Here is a 21,390-nt window from a genome sequence, read left to right on the forward strand (position 1 = left end):
GACGCTGGGCCAATTTTGCGTCGCCCTGTGGGACTTCTGATCACAGCTGGTTGTGATACAGCCTGGAATCGAACCAGGGTATGTAGTGACGTCTCTAGCACTGAAATGCTTTGCCTTAGACCGCTGCACCAGAAAAAGGCACTCTTGGTCCTCATTTTACCTCTAACCACCTGTAGCCCCATATCACACACCATTCAAACAGTCCTCATTTTACCTTACATTCAGCTCAATCATGGGTAACCAACCTCCAACGATGAGATCAGCCAAATGTGGATATAGGTATAGCTGTCTGAACATTCCACCGTCTGGCTTACTGAAGTCAGAGAGAAGTGCCTGTAGGGTTTGGACTTCCTGTGCAGAGCGGGCGGACAGCTGAGGTCCTGTCATGAGTCTTGGGCCTGCTCCTACTACTATTGCTACAGGTAGAGAGCTGAACCCCCCCCCATCACCACCACCACCACCAGCCTAGCCCAGCCTGACTCTAACCCTATTCCCCACAGTCATCCAAGTTGTGACCCCCCCCCAGGGGTCCTACATGGGATGGACTCAGAAACCAACTGATCAAGCGCCTTGCAGTACTCGCCCAGTCGGCCGATATCTCCACTGCTCAAATCAAACCAATCAAATACAATGTTCATTTGTTGTTAATTGCTTGGTAAACAACAGGTTTAGATTAACAGAGAAATGCTCAGTCCTTCCCAACAACACAGAGAGAAAGAACAGATAAATCATATAGAATATTAATAACACAAGTAAATAAAGACACAATGAGTAACGACCTGTCACAGTGTACCTGTAGCCAGTCCATATGCAGGGGTGGCAGGTTGTCACGCTGCTATAAAGGATTTGGAGACAGGCGCAGGAATACACAAGTGGTTTTTAATACACCCAAAACAAACACGTATACAATAACACTGGACTGTACCCAAACAAAAGATGGGAAACCTCGTTGACCGTCACGGGACGAGACACAATTTCTAATCAAATGTATTTATAAAGCCCTTCTTACATCAGCTGATATCTCAAAGTGCTGTACAGAAACCCAGCCTAAAACCCCAAACAGCAAAGCAAGGCAGGTGTAGAAGCACCTGCACAAACATACATATATATAGTTGTCACGTTCTGACCTTAGTTCCTTTGTTTTGTCTTTGTATGGTCAGGGCGTGAGTTGGGGTGGGCAGTCTGTTCTTTTTTTCTATAATTTGGTATGTCTGTGTTTGGCCTGGTATGGTTCTCAATCTGATCAGCTGTCAATCTGATCAGCTGTCAATCTGATCAGCTGTCCCTGATTGAGAACCATACTTAGGTAGCCTGGTTGTCCCTGATTGAGAACCATACTTAGGTAGCCTGGTTGTCCCTGATTGAGAACCATACTTAGGCAGCCTGGTTGTCCCTGATTGAGAACCATACTTAGGTAGCCTGGTTGTCCCTGATTGAGAACCATACTTAGGCAGCCTGGTTGTCCCTGATTGAGAACCATACTTAGGCAGCCTGGTTGTCCCTGATTGAGAACCATACTTAGGCAGCCTGGTTGTCCCTGATTGAGAACCATACTTAGGCAGCCTGGTTGTCCCTGATTGAGAACCATACTTAGGCAGCCTGGTTGTCCCTGATTGAGAACCATACTTAGGTAGCCTGGTTGTCCCTGATTGAGAACCATACTTAGGCAGCCTGGTTGTCCCTGATTGAGAACCATACTTAGGCAGCCTGGTTGTCCCTGATTGAGAACCATACTTAGGCAGCCTGGTTGTCCCTGATTGAGAACCATACTTAGGTAGCCTGGTTGTCCCTGATTGAGAACCATACTTAGGCAGCCTGGTTGTCCCTGATTGAGAACCATACTTAGGCAGCCTGGTTGTCCCTGATTGAGAACCATACTTAGGCAGCCTGGTTGTCCCTGATTGAGAACCATACTTAGGCAGCCTGGTTGTCCCTGATTGAGAACCATACTTAGGCAGCCTGGTTGTCCCTGATTGAGAACCATACTTAGGTAGCCTGGTTGTCCCTGATTGAGAACCATACTTAGGCAGCCTGGTTGTCCCTGATTGAGAACCATACTTAGGCAGCCTGGTTGTCCCTGATTGAGAACCATACTTAGGCAGCCTGGTTGTCCCTGATTGAGAACCATACTTAGGCAGCCTGGTTGTCCCTGATTGAGAACCATACTTAGGTAGCCTGGTTGTCCCTGATTGAGAACCATACTTAGGCAGCCTGGTTGTCCCTGATTGAGAACCATACTTAGGCAGCCTGGTTGTCCCTGATTGAGAACCATACTTAGGCAGCCTGGTTGTCCCTGATTGAGAACCCTACTTAGGCAGCCTGGTTGTCCCTGATTGAGAACCATACTTAGGCAGCCTGGTTGTCCCTGATTGAGAACCATACTTAGGCAGCCTGGTTGTCCCTGATTGAGAACCATACTTAGGTAGCCTGGTTGTCCCTGATTGAGAACCATACTTAGGCAGCCTGGTTGTCCCTGATTGAGAACCATACTTAGGCAGCCTGGTTGTCCCTGATTGAGAACCATACTTAGGCAGCCTGGTTGTCCCTGATTGAGAACCATACTTAGGCAGCCTGGTTGTCCCTGATTGAGAACCATACTTAGGTAGCCTGGTTGTCCCTGATTGAGAACCATACTTAGGCAGCCTGGTTGTCCCTGATTGAGAACCATACTTAGGCAGCCTGGTTGTCCCTGATTGAGAACCATACTTAGGCAGCCTGGTTGTCCCTGATTGAGAACCCTACTTAGGCAGCCTGGTTGTCCCTGATTGAGAACCATACTTAGGCAGCCTGGTTGTCCCTGATTGAGAACCATACTTAGGCAGCCTGGTTGTCCCTGATTGAGAACCATACTTAGGTAGCCTGGTTGTCCCTGATTGAGAACCATACTTAGGCAGCCTGGTTGTCCCTGATTGAGAACCATACTTAGGCAGCCTGGTTGTCCCTGATTGAGAACCATACTTAGGCAGCCTGGTTGTCCCTGATTGAGAACCATACTTAGGCAGCCTGGTTGTCCCTGATTGAGAACCATACTTAGGTAGCCTGGTTGTCCCTGATTGAGAACCATACTTAGGCAGCCTGGTTGTCCCTGATTGAGAACCATACTTAGGCAGCCTGGTTGTCCCTGATTGAGAACCATACTTAGGCAGCCTGGTTGTCCCTGATTGAGAACCATACTTAGGCAGCCTGGTTGTCCCTGATTGAGAACCATACTTAGGCAGCCTGGTTGTCCCTGATTGAGAACCATACTTAGGCAGCCTGGTTGTCCCTGATTGAGAACCATACTTAGGCAGCCTGGTTGTCCCTGATTGAGAACCATACTTAGGTAGCCTGGTTGTCCCTGATTGAGAACCATACTTAGGCAGCCTGGTTGTCCCTGATTGAGAACCATACTTAGGCAGCCTGGTTGTCCCTGATTGAGAACCATACTTAGGCAGCCTGGTTGTCCCTGATTGAGAACCCTACTTAGGCAGCCTGGTTGTCCCTGATTGAGAACCATACTTAGGCAGCCTGGTTGTCCCTGATTGAGAACCATACTTAGGCAGCCTGGTTGTCCCTGATTGAGAACCATACTTAGGTAGCCTGGTTGTCCCTGATTGAGAACCATACTTAGGCAGCCTGGTTGTCCCTGATTGAGAACCATACTTAGGCAGCCTGGTTGTCCCTGATTGAGAACCATACTTAGGCAGCCTGGTTGTCCCTGATTGAGAACCATACTTAGGCAGCCTGGTTGTCCCTGATTGAGAACCATACTTAGGTAGCCTGGTTGTCCCTGATTGAGAACCATACTTAGGCAGCCTGGTTGTCCCTGATTGAGAACCATACTTAGGCAGCCTGGTTGTCCCTGATTGAGAACCATACTTAGGCAGCCTGGTTGTCCCTGATTGAGAACCATACTTAGGCAGCCTGGTTGTCCCTGATTGAGAACCATACTTAGGCAGCCTGGTTGTCCCTGATTGAGAACCATACTTAGGCAGCCTGGTTGTCCCTGATTGAGAACCATACTTAGGTAGCCTGGTTGTCCCTGATTGAGAACCATACTTAGGCAGCCTGGTTGTCCCTGATTGAGAACCATACTTAGGCAGCCTGGTTGTCCCTGATTGAGAACCATACTTAGGCAGCCTGGTTGTCCCTGATTGAGAACCCTACTTAGGCAGCCTGGTTGTCCCTGATTGAGAACCATACTTAGGCAGCCTGGTTGTCCCTGATTGAGAACCATACTTAGGCAGCCTGGTTGTCCCTGATTGAGAACCATACTTAGGTAGCCTGGTTGTCCCTGATTGAGAACCATACTTAGGCAGCCTGGTTGTCCCTGATTGAGAACCATACTTAGGCAGCCTGGTTGTCCCTGATTGAGAACCATACTTAGGCAGCCTGGTTGTCCCTGATTGAGAACCATACTTAGGCAGCCTGGTTGTCCCTGATTGAGAACCATACTTAGGTAGCCTGGTTGTCCCTGATTGAGAACCGTACTTAGGCAGCCTGGTTGTCCCTGATTGAGAACCATACTTAGGCAGCCTGGTTGTCCCTGATTGAGAACCATACTTAGGCAGCCTGGTTGTCCCTGATTGAGAACCATACTTAGGCAGCCTGGTTGTCCCTGATTGAGAACCATACTTAGGCAGCCTGGTTGTCCCTGATTGAGAACCATACTTAGGCAGCCTGGTTGTCCCTGATTGAGAACCATACTTAGGCAGCCTGGTTTCACCTTTGAGTGGTGGGTGATTATTTCTGTTGAGTGTTTGTATTCTGCTGTTTCAGTTCCGTTCCCTTTGTTGTTTAATTCGTTAGTGTTCTGAGTTATAATAAATATCATGAACACTTACCACGCTGCGCATTGGTCCTCCGATCCTTCCTCCTCCTCCTCGTCCTCGTCAGATTTTCTGGATTTTTTTTCTTCTTATTTTGTCTGTCATAGTTGAAGTGTACCTATGATAAATTACAGGCCTCTCTCATCTTTTTAAGTGGGAGAACTTGCACAAATGGTGGCTGACTAAATACTTGTTTGCCCCACTGTAGGTTTGTGGGGATAGAAGTAGTGGGGAGAGCCCCATTTCACTCTCTCTCATGATTATCTCTCTGGGGAGAGAAGTCCTGCTGGCCTGGGATTTATGGCCAGCTAGTTATGGCCAGCTAGTTCAGGCTAGGTTGGTTGTTAAGTGTAGCTCTCCGTTACCCCATGCAGTGTAACAAAACACCTGTTGGCGTTAACTGTTATCCATCTCTGTCCATTTGTTATTTAAGCTAGTAAATGTTTAAGATCTCAGGAAACCCGTTAAACGACACAATATGTTTCTGTCATTATTTGTCAACAGTTAACTACACACCTATCTGACCTAATTAAAATGAGTTTTGTTTTCTACAAGGTATATGTGGAACACGAGACCGAAGAGCTCTCTTTGCTATACAGAATTAATGAATACAGATCATATATGAAGTAGTGGAAATGTGGCTTTCATTAGATCAGATAGACGTGATCTAACTGGTGACATTAACAGTAGGGTGACTCCCCTAAAGGGTTTTGAACCACCAGCACCAATGACAGCCTAACCACTGTCAACAATAAGGGAGGCCATGTGCCCAATTGGGCCAGTATAGTTAGGACCTCTCCTGTCCAGAAGAAGCCCTAAACCCTTTTCCCTAGGCACTTGTGTGGGGGGGGGGGGACTTTTCTTTGGGATCATCAGACGACATCCCTTTCTGCAATGTTCCCATGAAATGTGTCTAGAACGTTCACATCTTGTATACTGAGAGCATGGTAACCATGGTAGCCATGTTCTGTTTATATTGGGTGGGACGTTGATGGAACATTCACCTAATCCACAGAAAACTGGACACATTAATGCTCTTGTCACGTTGTCATGTCTAGAATGTTAAGACCTAAGTTCTGAGAACATGGTAACCATAGTAACCACATTCTGGGTAAGTTATATTAGGGGAACAGGCTCTTGGAAACATTCCCATGAGTAATTAGTTAAAGACCTAATGAGACTCTTAAGGGAACGTTTCTAAAGTTGTGGGAACGTTAGTTGTTAGCTGGGACACACACACACACACACACACACACACACACACAAAATGATCCCAGGGGATCTCAGAAGCGTGACACTTAGCCAGAGGCAGAACTCTGTCAGATAGCTGAGAATCTGGGACCAATTCTGATTAAATGAATCTCACTAAAAACATGAAGAGGTGTAAGAATTTGTTCTAAAATGGCACACTATTCCCTGTAGTGCACTACTATAGACCGGGGTGAACCTGTAGTGCACTACCATAGACCAGGGTGAACCTGTAGTGCACTACCATAGACCAGGGTGAACCTGTAGTGCACTACCATAGACCAGGGTGAACCTGTAGTGCACTACCATAGACCAGGGTGAACCTGTAGTGCACTACCATAGACCGGGGTGAACCTGTAGTGCACTACTATAGACCGGGGTGAACCTGTAGTGCACTACCATAGACCAGGGTGAACCTGTAGTGCACTACTATAGACCAGGGTGAACCTGTAGTGCACTACTATAGACCAGGGTGAACCTATAGTGCACTACTATAGACCAGGGTGAACCTGTATACTGTAGTGCACTACTATAGACCAGGGTGAACCTGTAGTGCACTACTATAGACCAGGGTGAACCTGTAGTGCACTACTATAGACCAGGGTGAACCTGTATACTGTAGTGCACTACTATAGACCAGGGTGAACCTGTATACTGTAGTGCACTACTATAGACCAGGGTGAACCTGTATACTGTAGTGCACTACTATAGACCAGGGTGAACCTGTAGTGCACTACTATAGACCAGGGTGAACCTGTAGTGCACTACTATAGACCAGGGTGAACCTGTAGTGCACTACTATAGACCAGGGTGAACCTGTAGTGCACTACTATAGACCAGGGTGAACCTGTAGTGCACTACTATAGACCAGGGTGAACCTGTATACTGTAGTGCACTACTATAGACCAGGGTGAACCTGTAGTGCACTACTATAGACCAGGGTGAACCTGTAGTGCACTACTATAGACCAGGGTGAACCTGTAGTGCACTACTATAGACCAGGGTGAACCTGTAGTGCACTACTATAGACCAGGGTGAACCTGTAGTGCACTACTATAGACCAGGTGAACCTGTAGTGCACTACTATAGACCAGGGTGAACCTGTAGTGCACTACTATAGACCAGGGTGAACCTGTAGTGCACTACTATAGACCAGGGTGAACCTGTAGTGCACTACTATAGACCAGGGTGAACCTGTAGTGCACTACTATAGACCAGGGTGAACCTGTAGTGCACTACTATAGACCAGGGTGAACCTGTAGTGCACTACTATAGACCAGGGTGAACCTGTAGTGCACTACTATAGACCAGGGTGAACCTGTAGTGCACTACTATAGACCAGGGTGAACCTGTAGTGCACTACTATAGACCAGGGTGAACCTGTATACTGTAGTGCACTACTATAGACCAGGGTGGACCTGTAGTGCACTACTATAGACCAGGGTGAACCTGTAGTGCACTACTATAGACCAGGGTGAACCTGTAGTGCACTACTATAGACCAGGGTGAACCTGTAGTGCACTACTATAGACCAGGGTGAACCTGTAGTGCACTACTATAGACCAGGGTGAACCTGTAGTGCACTACTATAGACCAGGGTGAACCTGTAGTGCACTACTATAGACCAGGGTGAACCTGTAGTGCACTACTATAGACCAGGGTGAACCTGTATACTGTAGTGCACTACCATAGACCAGGGTGAACCTGTAGTGCACTACTATAGACCAGGGTGAACCTGTAGTGCACTACTATAGACCAGGGTGAACCTGTAGTGCACTACTATAGACCAGGGTGAACCTGTAGTGCACTACTATAGACCAGGGTGAACCTGTAGTGCACTACTATAGACCAGGGTGAACCTGTATACTGTAGTGCACTACTATAGACCAGGGTGAACCTGTAGTGCACTACTATAGACCAGGGTGAACCTGTAGTGCACTACTATAGACCAGGGTGAACCTGTATACTGTAGTGCACTACTATAGACCAGGGTGAACCTGTAGTGCACTACTATAGACCAGGGTGAACCTGTAGTGCACTACTATAGACCAGGGTGAACCTGTAGTGCACTACTATAGACCAGGGTGAACCTGTATACTGTAGTGCACTACTATAGACCAGGGTGAACCTATAGTGCACTACTATAGACCAGGGTGAACCTGTAGTGCACTACTATAGACCAGGGTGAACCTGTATACTGTAGTGCACTACTATAGACCAGGGTGAACCTGTAGTGCACTACTATAGACCAGGGTGAACCTGTAGTGCACTACTATAGACCAGGGTGAACCTGTATACTGTAGTGCACTACTATAGACCAGGGTGAACCTATAGTGCACTACTATAGACCAGGGTGAACCTGTATACTGTAGTGCACTACTATAGACCAGGGTGAACCTGTAGTGCACTACTATAGACCAGGGTGAACCTGTAGTGCACTACTATAGACCAGGGTGAACCTGTATACTGTAGTGCACTACTATAGACCAGGGTGAACCTGTAGTGCACTACTATAGACCAGGGTGAACCTGTATACTGTAGTGCACTACTATAGACCAGGGTGGACCTGTAGTGCACTACTATAGACCAGGGTGAACCTGTAGTGCACTACTATAGACCAGGGTGAACCTGTATACTGTAGTGCACTACTATAGACCAGGGTGAAGGGAATTGAGTCTCGGGATGCAGATTAGCTGTTTGAATTTCCAGGGAACAGAGTCGTGGACATCCGCTTTACATTCAGAACACACACACACAAACTGTACAGTCAGTCTCTGGGGGCCTGGGACAAGACTTACTTTTTCTGCCCACTCTTCAATGAAGTCTTTAATGAAGTCTTTAATGAAGTCTTTAATGAAGTCTTTAATGAACTCTTTAATGAAGTCTTTAATGAAGTCTTTAATGAAGTCTTTAATGAAGTCTTTAATGAAGTCTTTAATGAAGTCTTTAATGAAGTCTTCAATGAAGTCTTCAATGAAGTCTTAATGAAGTCTTTAATGAAGTCTTTAATGAAGTCTTTAATGAAGTCTTTAATGAAGTCTTTAATGAAGTCTTTAATGAAGTCTTTAATGAAGTCTTTAATGAAGTCTTTAATGAAGTCTTTAATGAAGTCTTTAATGAAGTCTTTAATGAAAGATGTTCTTGCATATAAATCAAGTCCCATGGTGTGGTGGCTTGTTGCTCAACAACGTGCGTTTCCTCACATCAGGATTGTTTCATAAAGAACAATGGAGAGGTGACGAGGACGGGTCTGTGAGTACCTCGTTGTGTGTGTGTGTGCGTGTGCAGGTGTGTGTGACCCCCTATTCTGTCATCACACTGCCACACCCTACGTTATACTGAGTCACAGACAGTCATCAACAGAGGAAGAACACATCACTCATTAGACATCTCTTATCAAGGCCATCTAAGAAGGGCTGGGGGTGGATTACCGCAATCCTGAAGGGGCGAAGCAGTAAGCTGGAACTGAACGTCTACTTTTGTTTTCTGCATCTCAAAGCAGTAGTCCGTATGATCGGAGACCACAGCTTCACCTGTCCAGCTTACACACACACACACGTTTTACTGGCATCCCAAATGAACCCCTATTCCCTATTTTTTTTATTTTACCTTTATTTTACTAGGCAAGTCAGTTAAGAACAAATTCTTATTTTCAATGACGGCCTAGGAACAGTGGGTTAACTGCCTGTTCAAGGGCAGAACGACAGATTTTGTACCTTGTCAGCTCGGGGATTTGAACTTGCAACCTTTCGGTTACTAGTCCAATGCTCTAACCACTAGGCTACGCTGCCGCTGCCGCCCCTATACGGTGCCCTACTTCGACCAAGCTCAACTCAGTCAACAACAACTACAGCTGTACTAGAATATGGTGACCTGCAACAACAGCAGTCCTCATCAGGACACTGTACTAGAATATGATGAACAACAACAGCAGTCCTCATCAGGACACTGTACTAGACTATGGTGAACAACAACAGTCCTCATCAGGACACTGTACTAGAATATGGTGAACAACAACAGTCCTCATCAGGACACTGTACTAGAATATGGTGAACAACAACCGTCCTCATCAGGACACTGTACTAGAATATGGTGAACAACAACAACAGTCCTCATCAGGACACTGTACTAGAATATGGTGAACAACAACAACCGTCCTCATCAGGACACTGTACTAGAATATGGTGAACAACAGTCCTCATCAGGACACTGTACTAGAATATGGTGAACAACAACAACAGTCCTCATCAGGACACTGTACTAGAATATGGTGAACAACAACAGTCCTCATCAGGACACTGTACTAGAATATGGTTAACAACAACAACAGTCCTCATCAGGACACTGTACTAGAATATGGTGAACTGCAACAGTCCTCATCAGGACACTGTACTAGAATATGGTGAACAACAACAACAACAGTCCTCATCAGGACACTGTACTAGAATATGGTGAACAACAACCGTCCTCATCAGGACACTGTACTAGAATATGGTGACCTGCAACAACAGCAGTCCTCATCAGGACACTGTACCAGAATATGGTGAACAACAGTGTGTGTCTGGACACTGTACCAGAATATGGTGAACAACAGTGTGTGTCTGGACACTGTACCAGAATATGTTCAACAGCAGTGTGTGTCTGGACACTGTACCAGAATATGGTCAACAGCAGTGATTGTCAGGACACTGTACCAGAATATGGTCAACAGCAGCAGCAGTCCTCATCAGGACACTGCACTAGAATATGGTGAACAACAGCAGCAGTCCTCATCAGGACACTGTACTAGAATATGGTCAACAGCAGTCCTCATCAGGACACTGTACCAGAATATGGTCAACAGCAGTCCTCATCAGGACACTGTACCAGAATATGGTCAACAGCAGTGTGTGTCTGGACACTGTACCAGAATATGGTCAACAGCAGTGTGTGTCTGGGATCCTCGATCACTCAACAGCGTGGTATAGCACGGTTGGTACATCACTTCCCATTTCTGCGGCACAGCAGAGGGTACTGTGCCACCATGTCTGTCTGTGTCTGGATAAGACACTTTCCATGCCACATAGTGATGCACCACTAACTCTACTATGCCCGGTCTGCCCCCACAGCCAGCTGTTTCCACGGCCCACCAGCCGGCAGCCAGCCTCCACAGCTCCTATGGGCCATGCTACGGAGGCTACAGCCAGGCTGATCAGACTGCTACTGGCTAACTAGGAGGCATGGTCAGGCTTCAGTGTCCACAGTAGGGTTGGAAAATTCCAGGTTTCCAGAATTTCTGGTTGGATGTTTTTGAATTTCCTCAAATACAAAAACCTGGGAATTTTGCAACCCACAGGTCTAGGGCCGGAGGCAGCCCTAGCCCACGGGCCCAGGGAGGGAGGTAGCCCTAGCCCACGGGCCCAGTGAGGGAGGCAGCCCTAGCCCACAGGCCCAGGGAACAGGAAGGGAGGCAGCCCTAGCCCACAGGCCCAGGGAACAGGAAGGGAGGCAGCCCTAGCCCACAGGCCCAGGGAACAGGAAGGGGGGCAGCCCTAGCCCACAGGCCCAGGGAACAGGAAGGGAAGCCCTAGCCCACAGGCCCAGGGACCAGGAAGGGGGGCAGCCCTAGCCCACAGGCCCAGGAAGGGAGGCAGCCCTAGCCCACAGGCCCAGGAAGGGAGAAGCCCTAGCCCACAGGCCCAGGAAGGGAGGCAGCCCTAGCCCACAGGCCCAGGAAGGGAGGCAGCCCTAGCCCACAGGCCCAGGGACCAGGAAGGGGGGCAGCCCTAGCCCACAGGCCCAGGAAGGGAGGCAACCCTAGCCCACAGGCCCAGGAAGGGAGGCAGCCCTAGCCCACAGGTCCAGGAAGGGAGGCAGCCCTAGCCCACAGACCCAGGAAGGGAGGCAGCCCTAGCCCACAGGCCCAGGAAGGGAGGCAGCCCTAGCCCACAGGTCCAGGAAGGGAGGCAGCCCTAGCCCACAGACCCAGGAAGGGAGGCAGCCCTAGCCCACAGGCCCAGGAAGGGAGGCAGCCCTAGCCCACAGGCCCAGGAAGGGAGGCTGCCCTAGCACACAGGCCCAGGGACCAGGAAGGGAGGCAGCCCTAGCCCACAGGCCCAGGAAGGGAGGCAGCCCTAGCCCACAGGCCCAGGAAGGGAGGCAGCCCTAGCCCACAGGCCCAGGAAGGGAGGCAGTTTAAAGTATTGATAGTACAGGGAGGAAAAGCTCAGCAAGCACCTCTGACATGTTAGACCACGTCTTGTTGAAGACTATTGGACCTATCCATCCAGCATCGGATAACTCGTGTAAGAACCCTCTAGTACATACAGGAGTTATTTGATCACTAGTCATACTAATCTCAGCAGGTCCAGGTGTGATTCTGCTTAGGTGAGCAGGGTCATGTGACCCTATAGGGTGCCATTTAGGACCCAGTCACTCTCCAGTATAGTCTACCCACTGGGCACAGACGTCAATGTCTATTCCACTTTGGTTCAACGTCCTTTCACTGAAACGACGTGACAGCAACATTGATTCAACCAGTGTGTGCCCAGCGCGGGTAGCTGTGACTCTGCTTAGGCAAGTAGCTTTGTGTGACACAGTACCCAGTTCATCGATGCAAGGGCTATTGGACTCCTGTGAATCACCTGTTTAGCAACTGGTTACTTGGCTACAGAGAACGTAACACAGTAGTACATGTAGGAGTTACAGTCGTTATTCCACCACACAGAAACACTCACTCCATCAGCACAGCTCCAGCTGGGAAAACAGTTCATCAACGCAGAGCTACTCAAGCTCATGTAAATAGCTCCGCAGAATGCCTAAGCCGTGCAAGCTTTGACGCCCCATATAGATTCTGGTTTACACCTCAAGTGAGTTCGAAGCGGTGAAAATATTGGCACCCTGTATAGTGTAGGGCTCTGGTTGAAATAAGTGCACTTTATAGGGAGTAAGGTGTCATTTGGGATTCGCACCGGTACATCCAAAGTACGGCCAGGGGGGGGGGGGGGGCCCAGCTCATCTCGTGTCCAGCCCGCTGAAGGTTAGCGACAGAACACACGGACGCGCGGCAGACAGACATCTGGTGAAACCGTAGAGACTCAGCTGTCGCCGGCCTGACATCTCCTCGCTCTCAAATTTATCTCCCGCCACCGGGAGGCTGGGAGACGGGGAGGAGGGCTGGAAGGAAGGAAGGGAGGGAAGGGAGGAAGGAAGGAATGAGGGAAGGAAGGAAGGAGAGGAAGGGAAGGAAGGGAGGGGAAGGAAGGGAAGGAAGGGAAAGGGAAGGAGGTTCAAGGAAGGAAGGAAAGGAAGGAAAGAAGGAAGGAAGGGAAAGGAAGGAAGGGAAAGGAAGGGAGGGAAAGGAAGGGAGGGCAAGGAAGGGAGGGCAAGGAAGGAAGGGGAAGGAAGGAAGGGGAAGGAAGGGAAGGAAGGAAGGAAGGAAGGAAGGAAGGAAGGAAGGAAGGAAGGAAGGAAGGAAGGAAGGAAGGAAGGAAGGAAGGAAGGAAGGAAGGAAAGGGAAAGGAAGGAAAGGAAAGGAGGAAGGAAGGAAGGAAAAGGAAGGGAGGGAAAGGAAGGGAAAGGAAGGAAGGGAAAGGAAGGAAGGGGAAGGAAGGGAAAGGAAGGAAGGGGAAGGAAGGAAAGGAAGGAAGGAAAGGAAGGATGGGAAGGAAGGATGGGAAGGAAGGATGGGAAGGAAGGGAAGGGAAGGGAAGGAGGGGAGGGAAGGAGGGGAGGGAGGGAGGGAGGGAGGGAGGGAGGGAGGGAAGGAAGGGGAAGGAAAGGAAAGAAAGGAAGGGGAAGGAAAGGAAGGAAGGAAGGGAAGGAAGGGAAGGAATGAGGGAAGGAAGGAAGGAAGGGAAGGAAGGAAGGAAAGGAGGGGAGGGAAGGAAGGGGAAGGAAAGGAAGGAAGAAAGGAAAGGAAGGAAGGGAGGGAGGGAGGGAGGGAGGGAGGGAGGGAGGGAGGGAGGGAGGGAGGAAGGGAAGGGAAGGGAAGGGAAGGGAAGGGAAGGGAAGGGAAGGGAAGGGAAGGGAAGGGAAGGGAAGGGAAGGGAAGGAAGGGAGGGAAGGGAAGGAAGGGAGGGAAGGGAGGGGAAGGAAAGGAAGGGAGGGAGGAAGGGAGGGAGGGAAGGAGAGACATCTGTTCACGGCCTGCCATATCAAGGACATTGCAGAGACAGAGAAAGCGAGCCAGGAGGTTGGGAGACGAGGAGGAGGGCTGGAAGGAAGGAAGGAAGGGAAGGAGGGACATCTGTTCACGGCCTGCCATATCAAGGACATTGCAGAGACAGAGAAAGCGAGCCAGGAGGTTGCTGGGGACACAGTGGCTGAAACAGTAGCCTAGGGGGTCAAGGGGGTGTTGGGGTGGAGGGGCAACGGGGAGGTATTGGGGGGTGTTGGGTTGGGTGGGGGAAAGGGGAGGGGACGGGTGGGACAGAGGGCGATTGAGGGAAGATGAGTGGTCAGGGGTGCGTGATGGTCAGGGTATCCACTTAGTATCAAGCCATTACATTCCTCCCACCTCTTCCTGGAGGTCAGGCTGGGGGACATTGGACAGAGGGAGGGATAGGAGACGAGGGGAGGAGTAGGGAGAGGAGAGAGAGGAGAAGGGAGAGTAGAGGGGACAGGAGAAGGAGGGAGAGTAGAAGGGAGAGGAGGGAGAAGAGAGGAGAGGGGACAGGAGAAGGAGGGAGAGGAGGAGAAGGGAGAGGAGGAGGAGGAGAAGGGAGAGGAGGAGGAGGAGAAGGGAGAGGAGGAGGAGGAGTAGAAGGGAGAGGAGGAGGAAAGGTAGGGAAAGGTGGCCAGATTCAGAAGGAGGGATGGAGGAGAGGAGAAGGAGGGAGAGTAGAAGGGAGAGGAGGAGGAAAGGTAGGGAAAGGTGGCCAGATTCAGAAGGAGGGATGGAGGAGAGGAGGAAATGAGAGAGGGGACAGAGGCCTCTTCAGGGGTGGCGTTCCTTCAGCTCTGGCGGCTGGCTCAGTCTGACATCTTAACCCCGCTCATTAACTCCACTTGTCAGTAGGCTCTCAGGCAGAGATGGGTAGTGTTCCAAACAGGTCCCTATATAGTACGCTACTTCTGACCACCTCTGGTAAAATATATCAATCAAATGTATTTATATAGCCCTTCTTACATCAGCTGATATCTCAAAGTGCTGTACAGAAACCCAGCCTAAAACCCCAAACAGCAAGCAATACAGGTGTTGAAGCACATTGGCTAGGAAAAACTCCCTAGAAAGGCCAGAGGAACCTAGGAAGAAACCTAGAGAGGAACCAGGCTATGTGGGGTGGCCAGTCCTCTTCTGGCTGTGCCGGGTGGTGATTATAACAGAACATGACCAAGATGTTAAAATGTTCATAGATGACCAACATGGTCAAATAATAATAATCACAGTGGTTGTAGAGGGTGCAGCAAGTCAGCACCTCAGGAGTAAATGTCAGTTGGCTGTTCATTGCTGGTCATTCAAAGTTAGAGACAGCAGGTGCAATAGAGAGAGGGAGAGTGGGGGGACAGCAGGTGGACTGGGGGGACAGCAGGTGGACTGGGGGGACAGCAGGTGGACTGGGGGGACAGCAGGTGGACTGGGGGGACAGCAGGTGGACTGGGCACAGCAGGTGGACTGGGGACAGCAAGCAGTCATCAGTCCAGGTAGACCTGAGGCATGGTCCTAGGGCTCAGGTCCTCTGAGAAGAGAGAGAAAAGAGAGAGAGAATTAGAGGGAGCATACTTACATTCACACAGGATACTGGATAAGACAGGAGAAATACTCCAGATATAACAGACTGACCCCCGACACACAAACTACTAAGGCATAAATACAGCATAAAAAGGGAATGTGCCGTTTGGGATGCAGACCTGCCAGCATCTATAGTCCTTAAATATCAGAGGACTGTACTGGTGGATACCAGAGGACTGTACTGGTGGATACCAGAGGACTGTACTGGTGGATACCAGAGGACTGGGTGGTCTCAGGTTGTACTGGTGAATACCAGAGGACTGGGGGGTCTCAGGTTCTACTGGTGGATACCAGAGGACTGGGGGGTCTCAGGTTCTACTGGTGGATACCAGAGGACTGGGGGGCCTGAGGTTGTACTGGTGGATACCAGAGGACTGGGTGGTCTCAGGTTGTGCTTTCTCTTCCTGGCCGGTTCCCCTCTCTCCACCTGGATTCTCTGCCTCTAACCCTATTACTGTGGCTGAGTCACTGGCTTACTGGTGCTCTTTCATGTCGTCCCTAGGAGGGGTCACTTGAGTGGGTTGAGTCACTGATGTGATCATCCTGTCTGGGTTGGCGCCCCCCCTTGGGTTGTGCCGTGGCGGAGATCTTTGTGGGCTATACTCAGCCTTGTCTCAGGATGGTAAGTTGGTGTTTGAAGATATCCCTCTAGTGGTGTGGGGGCTGTGCTTTGGCAAAGTGGGTGGGGTTATATCCTTCCTGTTTGGCCCTGTCCGGGGGTGTCATCAGATGGGGCCACAGTGTCTCCTGACCCCTCCTATCTCAGCCTCCAGTATTTATGCTGCAGTAGTTTGTGTCGGGGAGCTAGGGTCAATTTGTTATAGCTTCTCCTGTTTTATCCGGTGTCCTGTGTGAATTTAAGTATGCTCACTCTAATTCTCTCTTTCTCTCGGAGGACCTGAGCCCTAGGACCATGCCTAAGGACTACCTGGCATGATGACTCCTTGCTGTCCCCAGTCCACCTGGCCGTGCTGCTGCTCCAGTTTCAACTGTTCTGCCTGCGGCTATGGAATCCTGACCTGTTCACCGGACATGCTACCTGTCCCAGACCTGCTGTTTTCAACTCTCTAGAGACAGCAGGAGTGGTAGAGATACTCTGAATGATTGGCTATGAAAAGCCAACTGACATTTACTCCTGAGGTGCTGACCTGTTGCACCCTCGACAACTACTGTGATTATTATTATTTGACCCTGCTGGTCATCTATGAACATTTGAACATCTTGGCCATGTTCTGTTATAATCTCCACCCGGCACAGCCAGAAGAGGACTGGTCACCCCTCATAGCCTGGTTCCTCTCTTGGTTTCTTCCTAGGTTTTGGCCTTTCTAGGGAGTTTTTCCTAGCCACCGTGCTTCTACACCTGCATTGCTTGCTGTTTGGGGTTTTAGGCTGGGTTTCTGTACAGCACTTTGATATATCAGCTGATGTACGAAGGGCTATATAGATCAATTTGATTTGATTTTGATTTGGGGGGTCTGAGGATGTACTGGTGGATACCAGAGGACTGGGTTGTCTCAGGTTTTACTGGTTAATACCAGAGGACTGGGTGGTCTCAGGGGTTACTGGTTAATCTAACACTAACACTCTATTTGGTGATCCTGATGTCTCAGACTATGTACTCAGACACACAACAGAGTCATGTTGAGAAGGCGGCAGGGCAGGAGCAGGGAGAACATACAACGCTGTATTTACAGATAGTGCAGCTTAGAATATCATACTAGAATTGTCCGAAATATGACGCAGAAGGTAGACTTAACTCAATCAACAGATTTTCGCTGTTAAAAAAAAAGTACACTTTTCCAAGCACACGACATTGCACTTTTTTTTTTTTTTTTTCAATGAAACTCGATCAGATCAAGGATGGGGTTGTATCTCTGTCTGTTGGCCCCAGTATTGCAGTCAGTGTCAGTCGATGAAGGGAGGTACTGCCCCTCATTGGAGAACAGTGGAATGAAATGTTGATTGAGAGTTTAAAGTACAACAGCTGATAAAAACGAACCGTGTGAAAACATTTGATCAGTGTTATTTCCTGATCGTTACCATCTACACAAATGGGTGGAGTTTTGACTTGCCCGGTGACATCACCAGGCGGTACATTAGTTAAAGGCCTGGTGTGGTGAAAAACGTGATTTTGCTGTGTTATATATATATATATATATATATTTCCACAATATGAGGTTGGAATTATACAGTAAAATTGTGAAAACTATGATAATGCCCTTTTAGTGTAAGTGCTGGTTGAAAAGATCACCTCAAATGTCAACCTGTTTTGGTGGGATGGAGTTTTGGCCTGCCTCGTGACATCACAAAGCCATTAGTTAATAGACCAATAAGAAAGAGTTCCAATACTCTCTGCCAATAATAGCTAGTTTTTAGTTTTTTCCCTCCCCACTTAAACCCCTCCCAGACAGTCCTAGCTAAATTCTTGCTTAGTATTTAATAGTATTTTGCTATTAAATACTATTATTTTCAAGTATTTTGAGTATTTTGACCATTTTAATGGAAAACATAAAATTATCCAGATTTTTTTTTGATATTTGATATAAAACGGCTGCATTGGGCCTTTAAAATGTTGAACGTTGAGAAGAAGCTTAAGTAAAGAGTAATGTACTGTAAGCAGGAACATAAATTAATAACCACAACCCTTCAGGTTGCTAAATATATCACCCAGAACATCTGCAAAATGCATCAGGGCTCATTCTGGAATCTATTTGCATTGCCTTTCCCATAGCTGAGCGAGGAATCCCAAGCTCTCAGCACTGAACAACATATGGGCCTTTCAGAAGTACATATTCACACCCCTGCACTTGACTTCTACATTTTGTTGTTACGGGCCTGAATTCAAAATGGATTAAATATTCCCCCACCCACCCACCTTTCTACACACAATACATAATAATGACTAAGTGAAAACATTCTTTTAGACATTTTAGCAAATGTATTGAAAATGAAATACAGAAATATTTATTTTCACACCTCTGAGTCAATACTTTGTGGAAACACCAGCGATTGGCAGCGATTACAGCTGTGAGTCTTTCTGGGTGAGTCTCTAAGAGCTTTAAACACCTGGATTGTGCACCATTTGCTCATTATTCTTTAAAACAATTCTTCAAGCTCTGTCAAATTGGTTGTTCATCATTGCTCGACAACCATTTTGAGGTGTTGCCTTAGATTTTCAAGTAGATTTAAGAACAAATCCTTATTTACAATGACGGCCTACCCCGGCCAAACCCAGATGACGCCGGGCCAATTGTGTGCCACACTACAGAACATTTGTCAAATTTGTTTTCACTTTGTAAACCCATTTTCACTTTATCATTACTGGTTTTTGTGTGTAGATTAATGAGGGGAAAAATACTTTCATTATGCACTGTAGAAATGTGTGTCAGTGAGCTATGTTGAACACTTCTGTTTCCTGGGGCCTCTGGGCCTACTGGGCGGGGCCTCTGGGGCTACTGGGCGGGGCCATGGAATGTCTACTGCTATCTGGGTCCTTACACTATCTTCTCTTTATCTTAGCAGATGGCCAGGTCATGTGACAACCAAATATGGACATGATTATACATTAAAAGATGTATTATTATACAAAATCTATAAAATGACTATCAAATATAAACCAGAATATAATGAGCACTGTTATCGAGTATGGTTCTCTAATATATTGGGAATTTATTATAGATTGTATGAGCAACAGAAACTATTGCGACTATTGACCAACTAAATGATATGTCAACTATGTGAGCTTTCTTTTTGGTCCGTGAAGGATTTAAAGGATTTAACACTAGAACCGCTGGGATTGGCTTTGCAATGAATAGCTGCCGTTTGAATTCAACAACATACGGTGTTCGCCACAAATAGTCATATTAAATATTCATGAAAATACAAGTGTCTCACATGCTTCAAAAGCCTAGAATCTTGCAAATCCAACTGCGTTGTCATCTTTAAAATAAAATAAAATGCGAAAGAATACGCTGCGATTATCTGAGCACAGACCCCCATATCAAACTACTTTTTTAACCAGCACTTGCATAACACATTCACAGATTGCATTGAAATAAATCGTTTACCTTTGAAGATCTTGCTCTGGTTGCAATCCCAAGGCTCACTGTTACACAATGAATTGTCTTTTGTTCGATTAAATCCATTTTTTATAGCCTAACACCAAACATTTTGTGAACGCTTATCTCCTTGAATTTCCTGTCATTCAATTTTCGACGTAACATCCAACGTAAATACACAGTCTTTCCCTGACTTTATCCAGTCATGTTTGGTTTCCTTGCAATCAACTGTTTGTTTGGAACACAACCAAAAAGATGTGTTATTTTGCGGGACGTATTGACCCGGAAAAACCGATTGAAAGAAAACAAGTGAGGAGCCCATTGTGCACCAGTATAACCTATACGTAAGGACCGTCCTTTCGCCATTGCAAATTCAACCGTGAAGGAGCGAAGCTTATTTACACGGACGGTTTTCAGTGGCCTGCTTCTTCAGTTGTTTATTTATCGAATAGCATGGCAAATAAGTCAAAGAAAGCAACTTCTAAGACTAGATATACGAATGTAGAAACCAGTGAGAGTGAGACAGATCAGATTTTTGAAGACTATTAGCTCCCATAGTTTTGATTCTGAAACGGAGGAATATTTTTTGAACGGAGAGGACATGGTTTTGGACTGGTAAGTTGCTCTCATGCTAATGCCGTTGTTTGAAATTAATATAACATATTATTTGTGATTGTTTTTACATTTTATTTGCAATATATAAAGATGTAATGAAATGGGTAAAGTACACGTTAGCTAGTCATTGTGAGTGAGAGTCTGTTTGTTTGTATGAGAACGACCATAGTCTCTGTGTGTGTTTTTTTAAATATATATATATATATATGGTGTAGAATGCAAACCCATACATCTCAACACAGCCAGCATGCTTCCTCCAATCAGTCTACATTAGAGGGAGCATGGTCTACCAGCTGCTGCTCCACCCCACGGCCCTATTTGAGGCAGGCCCACAACAATGGCCAAAGTGAAATAGCACTTTATGTTCCCTGTACTCTATATATCTGTTTATTATACCTGTTGATACAGGGCTCATATGCGAAACTATTCTGACTGAACATTTTCTTTCACAGTGACACTGACCCCGACTGGGAGCCCCCAGTGCCAAGGTGTCCATCCCCCTCTGAAGCTGGTTCATCCAGCTGTACCCCTGCTGTCTCCGGCTCCACACCTCCCGGGCCATCTAGAGGTGTGAAGAGGAAGAGGGGAAGTGTGCCACCCGCTAACAGAGGGCCAGAAGGGCGTTGGCACAGCGTCCTAGAAGATGACGTGGAGCCACCCCAACCAACTTTTAGGCCGAAAAGGAAGCCAGGACCTCAGGTGAGTATGACTTCAACTTACAGCCCCCTTCAGCTTTTCAGCTGTTTTTCACACAATCTGTTGTAGATTCGCTCGTTTGTAACACAAATAAGTTTGGGGAGAAGAAGCAAGCAGGCAAAAAGGTAGCATGGAAGCCCATATCCATGTCAGAGTTTTTCTGCTACCTCTCACTGGTCATCTACATGGGGCTGGTGAAGCTGAAAAGCCTGAAAGACTACTGGAAAACGTCATCTCTGTACCAACTGCCTTT

This window comes from Oncorhynchus kisutch, linkage group LG4, assembly GCF_002021735.2.
Source record: "Oncorhynchus kisutch isolate 150728-3 linkage group LG4, Okis_V2, whole genome shotgun sequence".
NCBI classification, from domain to species: domain Eukaryota; kingdom Metazoa; phylum Chordata; class Actinopteri; order Salmoniformes; family Salmonidae; genus Oncorhynchus; species Oncorhynchus kisutch.